General features: G+C 33.6%; 1 protein-coding gene across 5 annotated transcripts in view; it reads left to right on the top strand.

Annotated features, from left to right (window-relative positions):
• The first annotated feature begins 243 nt into the window (after positions 1 to 243).
• LOC126817346 (GTPase IMAP family member 4) overlaps positions 244 to 13,292 on the top strand; it is a 113,962-nt gene continuing 100,913 nt past the window's right edge. For 2 of the 5 annotated variants that reach the window (XM_050544343.2, XM_050544300.2), the window contains exon 1: positions 264 to 397. The gene's annotated coding sequence lies outside the window, so the exon portion shown is untranslated. Of the gene's footprint in view, positions 398 to 13,292 lie in introns of all 5 variants that reach the window. The other 3 variants (XM_050544232.1, XM_050544539.2, XM_050544490.2) reach the window with 3 other exon arrangements.

Genomic DNA, 13,292 nt, shown 5'->3' with positions numbered 1-13,292 from the left:
AAACATTTCTCGGAAAAAAAACAACTTTCAGTTTTTGGACATAATCAAAAAAGTAGAAATCTCAAATAGTAAAATTGTATTAGCTATGAAGATTTCTGTAAAAGGTACTCTACTTATTTAACCCACGTCTAATTGACTGACAGATCTTTAAGCATACCGTTTTTACAGGTGCACTACATTTTTTAACATAACTAAATATAACCCATATGTAAATCACCCCAACAGTCTCTATTGTATATAGCTTATTGTTATTATTCAGGTGCATTCAGGTCCCCGGGGAATCTTTTAATGCATTACACTCAATATGAATTATATTTTAGATAGTCAGTTAAAGGCAAGTTGTTGAAGTAAACAGTTCACACAAAAATACAGCGACATTTTAAACTTTACGACAATAGTAAGTATATTATTCTGGTATTACTTTGAACTGGGTAAATATTTAGTTGATAATAGCATATAATAATGTAAAAGGGGCTTCACGTAAAATGTAAAAAATAACATAGTATCACGTCTCGTTGGAAGAATTCACATTACTAACAGGTTGTTGACTGTACTCTTCAAATATTTTAGAGCAGCAGCACAAATTCATTTAAAAAGAGTAAATGTCTTGTATAAAAATAATTTTATGAGTAGTTTTAAACCTGAGATTGCAACATCTGATGTTATAGCCAATTGCATACGTTTATGAAATCATTGTTAGTATGTCATTACACACGTCTCCCTGTACACCGTCGTCTGTCTCTTAGGTTTTTTTTACATAGTATGTGGCATCAATACTTCCGATTAAAGCTGACTTATCTGATATCGGGTGAACAGATTAAACAGAATAATATTTTCAATATTAACTTCTAATAATTTTGATAATTGAATTGATGTAACAGTGACAGGCGTAGACTTTTAAAAACAATATGTCTGAATGGGATTGGCGTAACTTGACAGTTTAATTAGTATCTCTTTTCAACAAACATTTCACTTCGAATTATGGGCATTCAATAGTTACTACTAATTTTAAGCCAAAATGTGTTCGAAACAAACAATTATAATTTACATATTATTTAAAAAAAAATCAACATAACTCATTTGTAAAACAAACTAAATAGATATCTTTGTTTTAGTAATTTTCATACTAGCAATATATTTAATTTTTGAACAAGATACAGGAGGTGAAGTGTCATATTTCTTAATACTAGAAAATTGTTGAGCTAATTGAGTTACTACATAATGTTTAAGCGTTGAAGACAAACCGCTTATTTCGGCAGTTAAATTATTAAACATAACGCTAATATCAGCAGTAACCGCTGCCATAATTAGGATCGGAAAAAAGATTTACCTCTTAATAAAATGCTTCGATCTTCTAGTGGTCAGGACTTTAAAAACATTGGTCTGGTCATAACCCCTGGTTCGTCGCTCACGGCACCACTTATGAGTATGTGATATAATACATAAAGTCTTTTTGATTAGAAGATATTTCAATACTGGATAATATATTTACAAGCACGTGATCTCGGCAGACAATCCTGATGGGTTTACATGTTATATAAACAATTAAGCTGATAACTTGTAGGCACATAGAGGCTGATTGACAGCTGGGACTCTATAGTTGATTTAGAACAATGAAAGGCTAATGACTTAGTGTCTGTTTTTATAGCAAGCCGAGTAAATAGGCGTTGGTATCAGAACAATGAAAACTAATTATTAAGAATCACACATCTTACACTAGACAATAGATGTTAATACTTGTTAAGAATACTTGTTAAGCTTAAATCTTATATCATATACTTGTCTAAAGACAAACCGAGCAAATAAGTTTGAACAACCCATTATATCTTACATAACACTATAAACCTCAGAATGCCTCGTTCGGCATTTCTGTGCAAACGAGGCAAAAACGTGTCAAAATACCTCGTTTCTCTGGAGTTCCAAAATGTGTTTTTTTTTAAAATTGCCCTGTTTTTGGAACGAGGTATTTTGTTCAGAACGAGGCTGGGTAAAATTGCCTCGTTTACTAAACGAGGTATTTTATTTAAGATAATTATTAGCGGTATTTGCTGTCAACAAATAATGTTCGGACCATCATGTTACCAATTGCAGATCTACAAATTAGATTATTTATTTCGGACATGATATTGTTCATAGTTATGGCTTACTACACTGGAGTTCTATTATGTATAATAAACGCTTCCCGAGCGAAACATGCAGAACGGAGTGCCTGACAAGGACAGCTGCCTAGACGTTCGGATGGGACGAAAAACCGAGGTCCCGTGTACACATAGGCGTGCACGTAAAAGATCCCTTGGCAGTTGAAATTCGATATAAGAGTAGGCCGTAGCGCCGCTGCCCAGGCAAAATTTCCCTCATAGCACACTGTATGGCGTATGCCCGTCTTCAATTAGCCCAGGTTAGGTGCAGAGGCGTAGGACGTTAAACAACATTTCATTTCATTTCCAAAGCGAAACAAAACATAACAATGTCACGTGACAATATTACATATGGCGGATACAAGCGTTCTTTGATTACATGCTGTTTGGTTTGATAATTAAATAATAGGGCAATCTGTATTTATGGGAAAAGGAGAATGAATTTCCCCAAATCCAAAACTAGATGACTGGAATTTTACCCAGCCTCGTTCTGAACAAAATACCTCGTTCCAAAAACAGGGCAATTTAAAAAAAACACGTTTTGAGACTCCAGAGAAACGAGGTATTTTTTTTACCTCGTTACAACGAGGCAAAATCGGAGCAAAAATTTTGACATGTTTTTGCCTCGTTTGGACAGAAATGCCGAACGAGGCATTCTGAGGTTTATAATGCAACATTGTGATTTGACGCTCTACAAATCACTAAGAGTATAACAATTGCTTGTTGAAAAAGCGTTACTAATATGTTTTTTTCCAATGCAGCAAAACCTACTGGACTGTTGTACTTAACTTTTTTTTTTTTTTTAAATATATTCAAAAAGAATGCGTCTTTTACAGATTTCAATATAACCACAAATGGTTGATTGTTTTAATGCTAAGATAAGTATTAATGGTTTGTATTTGAAAATCAAATTATATAAGCGAAAAATAGTAAGATACATTATGTATATCTTAAAACACGCCCTTCTCAGTTACTACTTCGGCGAATATCATTTGATAATTTAGATGATCAGAATTAAACACCGTTTTGCTATGTTATAATTTTTTTATGATTCGGTGGGGGTATACTTAATTAGGGGATTGGATTGAAAGATTATAGCTACCATCTTATGGAGACATAATGTGTGGTGCATTTACGGTCTTATAAAGCTCTATTCTTACATAAAGAATTCTTGATTCGCACGGAATTGTTTTAGCCGTGATCATTTTAAGTCATGCTTATGCCAAGATCTGGGTAAGTGTTAATTTAACTAGATATCAGAAAAGTACCACGTTTTCATAAATGTACTCTTTAGATAAATTGTACAATATTTCTCAGTTCACTAGTTACAATAAAATCGTGCATTATAGCTATTTTTATTTATTTATCCCTGGTGCTTCAAATTCAATTTAGGGTGCCTCAACATATTTAAAAATATGTTTTAAAGCTTTAGGTCATTTTATTATATCTTCCTACCATAAATAATAGCCCGAATTTAGGTATACCAAAAGTTAAAGAAATATAAACAGTTTTTGAATCATTCAGATCTGACTGCCAAAATAGTCACCAACACACATGTCGTGTTTAGGCTAAAATCTAACCAGAAAAATATTGTCAATACATAATAAAATTTATATTCCATTAATCAATTCCATTCCGCCATTGGTTTGTCTTAAACTCGTCATTGGTGTTCATGGGCATCAGGGTCGAGATGGCAACGTTATATGTTTTATTCGTCTAATTTACTATAAAACACAATATTTGGTTAGCGACACGGGTTAACGGCATATTAATAGCTTTATTCACTGAGATGGTTCCTTTACTTATGATTTATTTTTCGAATTGCTTTTTGTATTTATTTACAGAGGTTAAAAATTCAAATGGACATATTTAGCACCTTCTTGTAAACCGTTGAAAGATTTAAAGTTTGGATTAAGGTTAAATGAATGTAGGTCAAACATGCCGTTTGACAGAGTGTGTATTAGGGTGTTAAAGATTAAAAGTTATTCCCTACAAGGTGGTTCTACGGTTCTTACCATGCAATTCAGCTGTGAAATAACACAATTTCTTTCATTATGTGTACAACAATAAAACTATTTCAATTTCAAGTTGTCTAATCCAGGTTGTTGTGAGGTATGCATCTTAGTGTTTTGACGACCTGAAAAATATACTTAATTTTATTTAATTTTATTTAAACTTTTTAGAATCTTAGGATGATTTAAACTAAGACCGGTTCCAGATTCAATAATACATATAGCAAGTATAACAAACCTTTAAACCTTGATACGTTCACTATTTCGGGCATTAAACTAATGGCTGATATTGTTTGTAGATAATACTAAGCCTAGGTTAACATCTTCAAAACATATCAATTTAATTCAAGCCTACTGTCCTAAACGCAGATATAGCACAATTATTAGATAATACGAATTAATTAAGTTAAGCATTCCCCAATCATGGGTGAGAGAAAATCAAACCAACTTGAATATAACAACAATGTCTTCCACCAACACGAGCCACGTGTTAGATGATGAATGAATTTGTGACACCGAATCAATTAAAATCTAAGTGTTGTTATGAAAAATGTCTCGGCTCTAAATTTGTAAAACTTATTTGTTTAAATTATTGGGAAAAGAATGGTTTCTTGTGTAATTTTCTTATCATATGGAAAACCATTTTTTGTATTTTTAAAAATCCTAAATGTATTGACTTAGATTATAAAATTTTACATAATATATTATGGTCAACGGAAAAGCTATTTAAGATAGGTAAAGTTAGTGACGAATATTGCCCGGTTTGTAAACCAATGCACGAAGATATTCAATATTTACTAGATGTCATTATTAAACAGTTTTTTAAACTTCTAATTAAGAATATAATGAAAATAAATATAAGTAGTAATGAATTAGGCACTGTAATTTTATTTGGTCTCCAGCGGTCAAGTAAAACTCCACCAATAGAGTTATGTAATATTATTATGTGTACAATACGATTAGCTATATATAATAGATAATACATCCTGCGTACACATCTACGAAAAGAATGAGAGTGCTAAAGATTTTATTTTAAAATTTAGTTAGCCTCCCGGGTTAAATGATGAGATAAGCATCGATTTTTAACTTTAAATAAAAGAAACAAAAAGTCTAATTTACTATAAAACACCATTCGGTTCGCGTCACGGGTTAACGGCATATTAATAACTTTATTCACTGCGATGGTTTCTTTACTTATGGTATATTTTTCGAATTAATTTACAACGGTTAAAAGTTTAATTGAAAATATTCTAAACTGATTTGCTCAGTCATAACATGTCTTAGAGGCCTAAGTAGGTCAGAGTGTGTATTAGGGTGTTAAAGGAGCTAAGTCTACCAAGTTCAAAGGCTACTAATACGTTACTTGTTGATGTTCTAACACCCTACATTTTCTTTCAAAATGACCTATTGACCTTTTCTATATTATCGGCTTCCCGCATGACATCCCAAGACTTCTGATGCATAATTTAGAACGGGGACCACGTATGTGTCAAATAATGCTAAACCGGTTTGTATATTAAATGGTTGTCTTTGATGGTTTTGCATTAAACTAAAGCATTATTTCTGTCCTTATAGAGCTATAGTTTTCCGGGTAACAGATAATTTACCGTTATAGTTGAAAATTATACCAAGGTAATTAAAGCTACTGACTACTTCAACTAAAATATGTCTATAATACCACATTGCATTACACATGATCTTACCTCAAAACGACGATTTTCGTTTTATTTGCATTTAAATCGAGGCAATTGACCGAACAATATTCATCTATACCATTCCACATATTCTGTAAATTATCAGGTGAGTAGCTAAGTAATACGGTATCGTCTGCATACATTAGTAGACACAAATTGATGTCACCAATACTTATAGGTTCACTATTACAGCTAAGCAGTTTAGTTTCCAAATCAGTGACATAGAATGAAAACAAAAATGGTGAGAGAGACTCGCCTTGTAATAAGCCAGAGGTACATGTAAAGTAATCTGAAAATTCGCCTTTAAATTTGACACATGATTGTATTTGGGAGTACATAGATTTTAACAATTTGAGAAGTTTCCCGGTTACGCCATGTTTGAGTAGTTTCTGTCGTATTTTTGTGTGCGAGACATTATCAAATGCTTTGGAAGAGTCGATCAATCAGCAATATAGCCGCTTTTTTCTGTGACAAAGTCTTAAGTATTAAATTATGTAAAGTGAAAGTTGCATCCCTAGTACCCAAACCCTCTCTAAATCCGAACATCGCATCTGATAATATAGTATGTTCAGAGTTAAAGTTCTGCAGTCTCTTACTAAAAATAGACGTGAACATTTTACCTAAATGACTATTCAGGGTTATACCACGATAGTTGTTAGCATCATGGGGGCCACCCGTTTTATATAACGGTATAATAACTCCTGTTGACCAACTATTTGGATATACACCACAATCAAAAAGATAATTAAACATTACATGTAAAGTTGGGATGAATATCGTCTTGTATTCTAAGAAGTATTCATTTATAAGATTATCTATACCCGCACGGGTGAAAAATCAAGGAAAAATTACAATGCGACAGTAAATATACCACATTTTCACGACTATATAACAACATCATGTTGGATTGTAAACTTTTAACCGTTGTAAATTAATTCGAAAAATATACCATAAGTAAAGAAACCATCGCAGTGAATAAAGTTATTAATATGCCGTTAACCCGTGACGCGAACCGAATGGTGTTTTATAGTAAATTAGACTTTTTGTTTCTTTTATTTAAAGTTAAAAATCGATGCTTATCTCATCATTGAACCCTGGAGGCTAACTAAATTTTAAAATAAAATCTTTAGCACTCTCATTCTTTTCGTAGATGTGTACGCAGGATGTATTATCTATTATATATAGCTAATCGTATTGTACACATAATAATATTACATAACTCTATTGGTGGAGTTTTACTTGACCGCTGGAGACCAAATAAAATTACAGTGCCTAATTCATTACTACTTATATTTATTTTCATTATATTCTTAATTAGAAGTTTAAAAAACTGTTTAATAATGACATCTAGTAAATATTGAATATCTTCGTGCATTGGTTTACAAACCGGGCAATATTCGTCACTTACTTTACCTATCTTAAATAGCTTTTCCGTTGACCATAATATATTATGTAAAATTTTATAATCTAAGTCAATACATTTAGGATTTTTAAAAATACAAAAAATGGTTTTCCATATGATAAGAAAATTACACAAGAAACCATTCTTTTCCCAATAATTTAAACAAATAAGTTTTACAAATTTAGAGCCGAGACATTTTTCATAACAACACTTAGATTTTAATTGATTCGGTGTCACAAATTCATTCATCATCTAACACGTGGCTCGTGTTGGTGGAAGACATTGTTGTTATATTCAAGTTGGTTTGATTTTCTCTCACCCATGATTGGGGAATGCTTAACTTAATTAATTCGTATTATCTAATAATTGTGCTATATCTGCGTTTAGGACAGTAGGCTTGAATTAAATTGATATGTTTTGAAGATGTTAACCTAGGCTTAGTATTATCTACAAACAATATCAGCCATTAGTTTAATGCCCGAAATAGTGAACGTATCAAGGTTTAAAGGTTTGTTATACTTGCTATATGTATTATTGAATCTGGAACCGGTCTTAGTTTAAATCATCCTAAGATTCTAAAAAGTTTAAATAAAATTAAATAAAATTAAGTATATTTTTCAGGTCGTCAAAACACTAAGATGCATACCTCACAACAACCTGGATTAGACAACTTGAAATTGAAATAGTTTTATTGTTGTACACATAATAACTTTTAATCTTTAACACCCTAATACACACTCTGTCAAACGGCATGTTTGACCTACATTCACTTAACCTTAATCCAAACTTTAAATCTTTCAACGGTTTACAAGAAGGTGCTAAATATGTCCATTTGAACTTTTAACCTCTGTAAATAAATACAAAAAGCAATTCGAAAAATAAACCATAAGTAAAGGAACCATCTCAGTGAATAAAGCTATTAATATGCCGTTAACCCGTGTCGCTAACCGAATATTGTGTTTTATAGTAAATTAGACGAATAAAACATATAACGTTGCCATCTCGACCCTGATGCCCATGAACACAAATGACGAGTTTAAGACAAACCAATGGCGTGATGGAATTGATTAATGGAATATAAATTTTATTATGTATTGACAATATTTTTCTGGTTAGATTTTAGCCTAAACACGACATGTGTGTTGGTGACAATTTTGGCAGTCATATCTGAATGACTCAAAAACTGTTTATATTTCTTTAACTTTTGGTATACCTAAATTCGGGCTATTATTTATGGTAGGAAGATATAATAAAATGACCTAAAGCTTTAAAACATATTTTTAAATATGTTGAGGTACCCTAAATTGAATTTGAAGCACCAGGGATAAATAAATAAAAATAGCTATAATGCACGATTTTATTGTAACTAGTGAACTGAGAAATATTGTACAATTTATCTAAAGAGTACATTTATGAAAACGTGGTACTTTTCTGATATCTAGTTAAATTAACACTTACCCAGATCTTGGCATAAGCATGACTTAAAATGATCACGGCTAAAACAATTCCGTGCGAATCAAGAATTCTTTATTAAAATATATTCAAAAAGAATGCGTCTTTTACAGATTTCAATATAACCACAAATGGTTGATTGTTTTAATGCTAAGATAAGTATTAATGGTTTGTATTTGAAAATCAAATTATATAAGCGAAAAATAGTAAGATACATTATGTATATCTTAAAACACGCCCTTCTCTGTTACTACTTCGGCGAATATCATTTGATAATTTAGATGATCAGAATTAAACACCGTTTTGCTATGTTATTATTTTTTTATCATTGGGTGGGGGTATACTTAATTAGGGGATTGGATTGAAAGATTATAGCTACCATCTTATAAAGACATAATGTGTGGTGCATTTACGGTCTTATAAAGCTCTATTCTTACATAAAGAATTCTTGATTCGCACGGAATTGTTTAAGCCGTGATCATTTTATGCCAAGATCTGGGTAAGTGTTAATTTAACTAGATATCAGAAAAGTACCACGTTTTCATAAACGTACTGTTTAGATAAATTGTACAATATTTATCAGTTCACTAGTTACAATAAAATCATGCATTATAGCTATTTTTATTGATTTATCCCTGGTGCTTCAAATTCAATTTAGGGTGCATCAACATATTTAAAAATATGTTTTAAAGCTTTAGGTCATTTTATTATACCTTTCTACCATAAATAATAGCCCGAATTTAGATATACCAAAAGTTAAAGAAATATAAAAAGTTTTTGAGTCATTCAGATATGACTGCCAAAATTGTCACCAACACACATGTCGTGTTTAGGCTAAAATCTAACCAGAAAAGTATGGTCAATACATAATAAATTTTATATTCCATTAATCAATTCCATTCCGCCATGGTTTGTCTTAAACTCGTCATTTGTGTTCATGGGCATCAGGGTCGCGATGGCAACGTTATATGTTTTATTCGTCTAATTTACTATAAAAAAAACAATATTCGGTTAGCGACACGGGTTAACGGCATATTAATAGCTTTATTCACTGAGATGGTTCCTTTACTTATGGTTTATTTTTCGAATTGCTTTTTTGTATTTTGTATTTATTTACAGAGGTTTAAATGGACCGTGGAGGACACACGCGCTACTGACACCTGTTTCGTACTTTTGGTTTTGACCCCTCTGACTTTGTACCCTTGATTACAGATTAAACATCCATAAGTGTACAAATGTGTTGTTATTGGTGTGTTCCCATTTGAATATTGTTCACAATAAGAAGCAAAATAAATAAGATATGTTTACAGGATCATTTTGTTATACGAAAAACTAAGTGATGCGTTTTCCATGGCGCTCAGTATATATTAATGACGTACATGTACCCACCACATGGTTTCCCGATAGAAAATTAGGTCCCAGATCGGTATCTATTACAGGCACTGAAAAATAGGCTCCCAGGATAAAAAAAATAATAAAAACTAGATCTGCTAGGCAGATATGAAAGCTTTCATATTCACGGTCAGTTTGTGTCAAAGGTCATAGGTTATATAAAGAATGTCAACAAGGAAAAAGAATTTTTAAAATCGATCAAAACTCGAAGTTATATAGGTATATATACGATTCAAAAAAAGTAGGGGATATTTGATTTTGGGGGCATAATACTAAAATATGCAAATGACTACGAAAAAAGTCACTATAGAACCTAACAGAAGAAACATTTCCAGTTACATGTGACGCCCAAACGCACCAATAGCTACCGCATGGAATGCAGGTGATGCTTGGGATCATCATGGGGGTCCAACCCAAGATTTGCACGACTCTGACTTTGAATGTTACAGTCATTGTGGCATTGAATTCCAGGGTGGAAACATCAGTTTAATTGTTTTAGTGACCAGAAAACAAATTTTGATATGCGTCGGCTTACCCAAAATGAAAGGTTATTGCCCTTGGCATGCTACAGATCGGCACAACACAGGCGGTTGTGGCGCGGACGATGAATGTTTCTCAGTCTGTCATAAGCAGGCTATGGTCCAGATACCGTGATACACAATCTGTACAGGACAGACCACGCTCAGGTCGACCAAGGGCGACAACTCAAGCCCAGGATCGATTTATCCGTACCTTGGCCTTGAGAAATCGTGTCATCACAGCAAATCAGATCAGCGCTCGTCTTCAAACAGACACTGGTGTGAGAGTGAGTGGCCAGACGATTCGGATTCGACTACATCGGGTCACCTTCGCGCCCTCGCGTGATCCCTTGTTTGAGAGATCATCACATTCAGGCAAGACGCCGTTGGTGTAGGGATCGTCAACACTGGGATAATCGACGCTGGAGCAATGTGATGTTTTCAGATGAGTCAAGGTTCACTGTTGATTTTTTGGACAGACGTAGGAGGGTGTGGCGTCGTCGAAACGAGCGCTTCCAAGACGTTAACGTCATCAGACATGATCGATTTGGGGGTGGTTCTGTTATGGTGTGGGGAGGCATCACTGTTGCTGGAAGAACGGCTTTACATGTTGTTGCAGGGCGTGTTACAGGCCAGTACTACCGGGACAACATCTTGGCAGTCCATGTTGTGCCGTTCGCACGACGTCATGGCCGCCGTTTCATCTTCCAGGATGACAACGCAAGATGTCACAGGGCCAGGATCGTTACAGGTTACCTCCAACAACAGAACATCACCACATTACCTTGGCCAGCACTGAGTCCCGACCTCTCCCCCATCGAGCATGTCTGGGACATGCTTGGACAGAGGTTACGTCAACGTCAACAACGTCCTGCCAATGTCCAAGAACTTGCTGCTGCGTTGCAACAGGAATGGGACAATCTGGACCAAAATGACCTTAGACGTCTCATTAGGAGTATGCCACGTCGGATCAATGCTTGTTTGGCAAACAGAGGAGGATTTACCCGTTACTGACTTGGTTGTGATGCTGTGGTAACTTTGCTGTTTGACCCCGGGTATCATTTTACCCTTATAATGGTCAGTCTGTGCCTTACTTAGTCTAACGATCATTTGGAATAAATCGATGAATGTGAACTTCATTTCATTTTGTCATTTGTTTCTTCGTCAGTTTCATTAGGTGACTTTAATAACACTTAAAAATCAAATATCCCCTACTTTTTTTGAATAGTATATAAGTATGCTTACATACACCTACATTTCACTCCTCAGTTTGTTGCTGTATTTCTTTTGAATGAATGAATCAAAAATGTCAGTTTTGGAGGAAACAAACAGACTATATTGTTATTGCCAGTTGGAGTAGATATGAATAAGATGAAAGCAGTGTGAAAAGGAATATGGAAACAAAAATGTCAGTAATTTATTTTTGATGACAACTGTCAAATTGCAAAAATGTCAACATGTTCGACTCTATTTAAATTGAAATGTTGTACTGATGCACAGTCATGTGACCAGCAAATACATAATTGAGAGTTACCTGACATGATATTTAATAAGTGAGAAATGATCAGTTGTTGAAATGTCCTAGTGACAGATATGAAGTCGGTGTATAGAAATGGATGGGATAAAAGTCGACTAGGTAAGCAGAAAAACTGCGACCCTGGAAGAATATATGATGGTGCAGAATAACCCATGTATTAAAATGCCATTCATCAAAAAGTCATTTAAACCAGTCTTGATAAAGCTCCATCCCCTATATTACTCTTTACGGTTATTTAAAAAATTATGTGGAGTATTTGTATGTCCCTTTTATGTGCATATACATAAGATGTTGGCACATCCTATCAAATATCTGTTTAATAGCAGTCATTAAGGAAACAATCTCTGTGTGTATGTCAAGATTAATATTAAGCCATTAAAGAATAATCCCCCTTTATAAGCCCTACTGTAAATCAGACTTAAATTCTGTCATGAAAAACTCATTTGATAGAAGATTAAAACATTTATTTGTTAGAAGAATTTGACATGTTAATAAACTCAACATTATTAAAGTTTTTATGTGCTATTGTTGGTCTCCTCTAGTAACAGAGGTTATGGCAGAATTAGCCTTTTTGGCCCAGAGGAACACCACAGGTAGGCTAATGCCATTATTTATGAATTTTTCCTTGTCTTCAAATGACAAATTATCACCAATTGTTCTATTTCCTGCAGTCTGTCAGGAATTTTCAATCTTCGCTATAATCATTGTGAAGATACTAGCCGTAATGTAAATAAGTTGATGCATGCAAAGAGGAAACTTTTGCCCCAAACTGCAGCATTTCACTTTACTATTATTCAAATGGTTCATTTATGTGAATGCCAATCTCCGATATGACATTGAATAACTTAATACCGGGGCGTGGGTGCATTTATTATTTGATTCTTATATATAACAAATAGCTAATTACATAATTTCAAACTATTTTAGATATCTGAACTTCTCAAGGTTGTATCAGATGCAGACATCATTTATGTTTGTCTTCTAAGTGATCAGGTACACTTTACTTGTTTTGCAACATATGTAGCCACACCTGACAAGTGAGAACCACCCTTGAAAAATATGTCCTATATTGTCCTATGTATATTACAGGTGCAAAATGCTTACTCTTTCTGGAGCATCTGATACCATCTTGAGAAGTTTAGATATC

The sequence above is a fragment of the Patella vulgata genome, chromosome 1 (assembly GCF_932274485.2).
Source record: "Patella vulgata chromosome 1, xgPatVulg1.2, whole genome shotgun sequence".
In the NCBI taxonomy this organism is placed as follows: domain Eukaryota; kingdom Metazoa; phylum Mollusca; class Gastropoda; family Patellidae; genus Patella; species Patella vulgata.
This window is presented reverse-complemented; position numbering and strand designations above follow the sequence as displayed.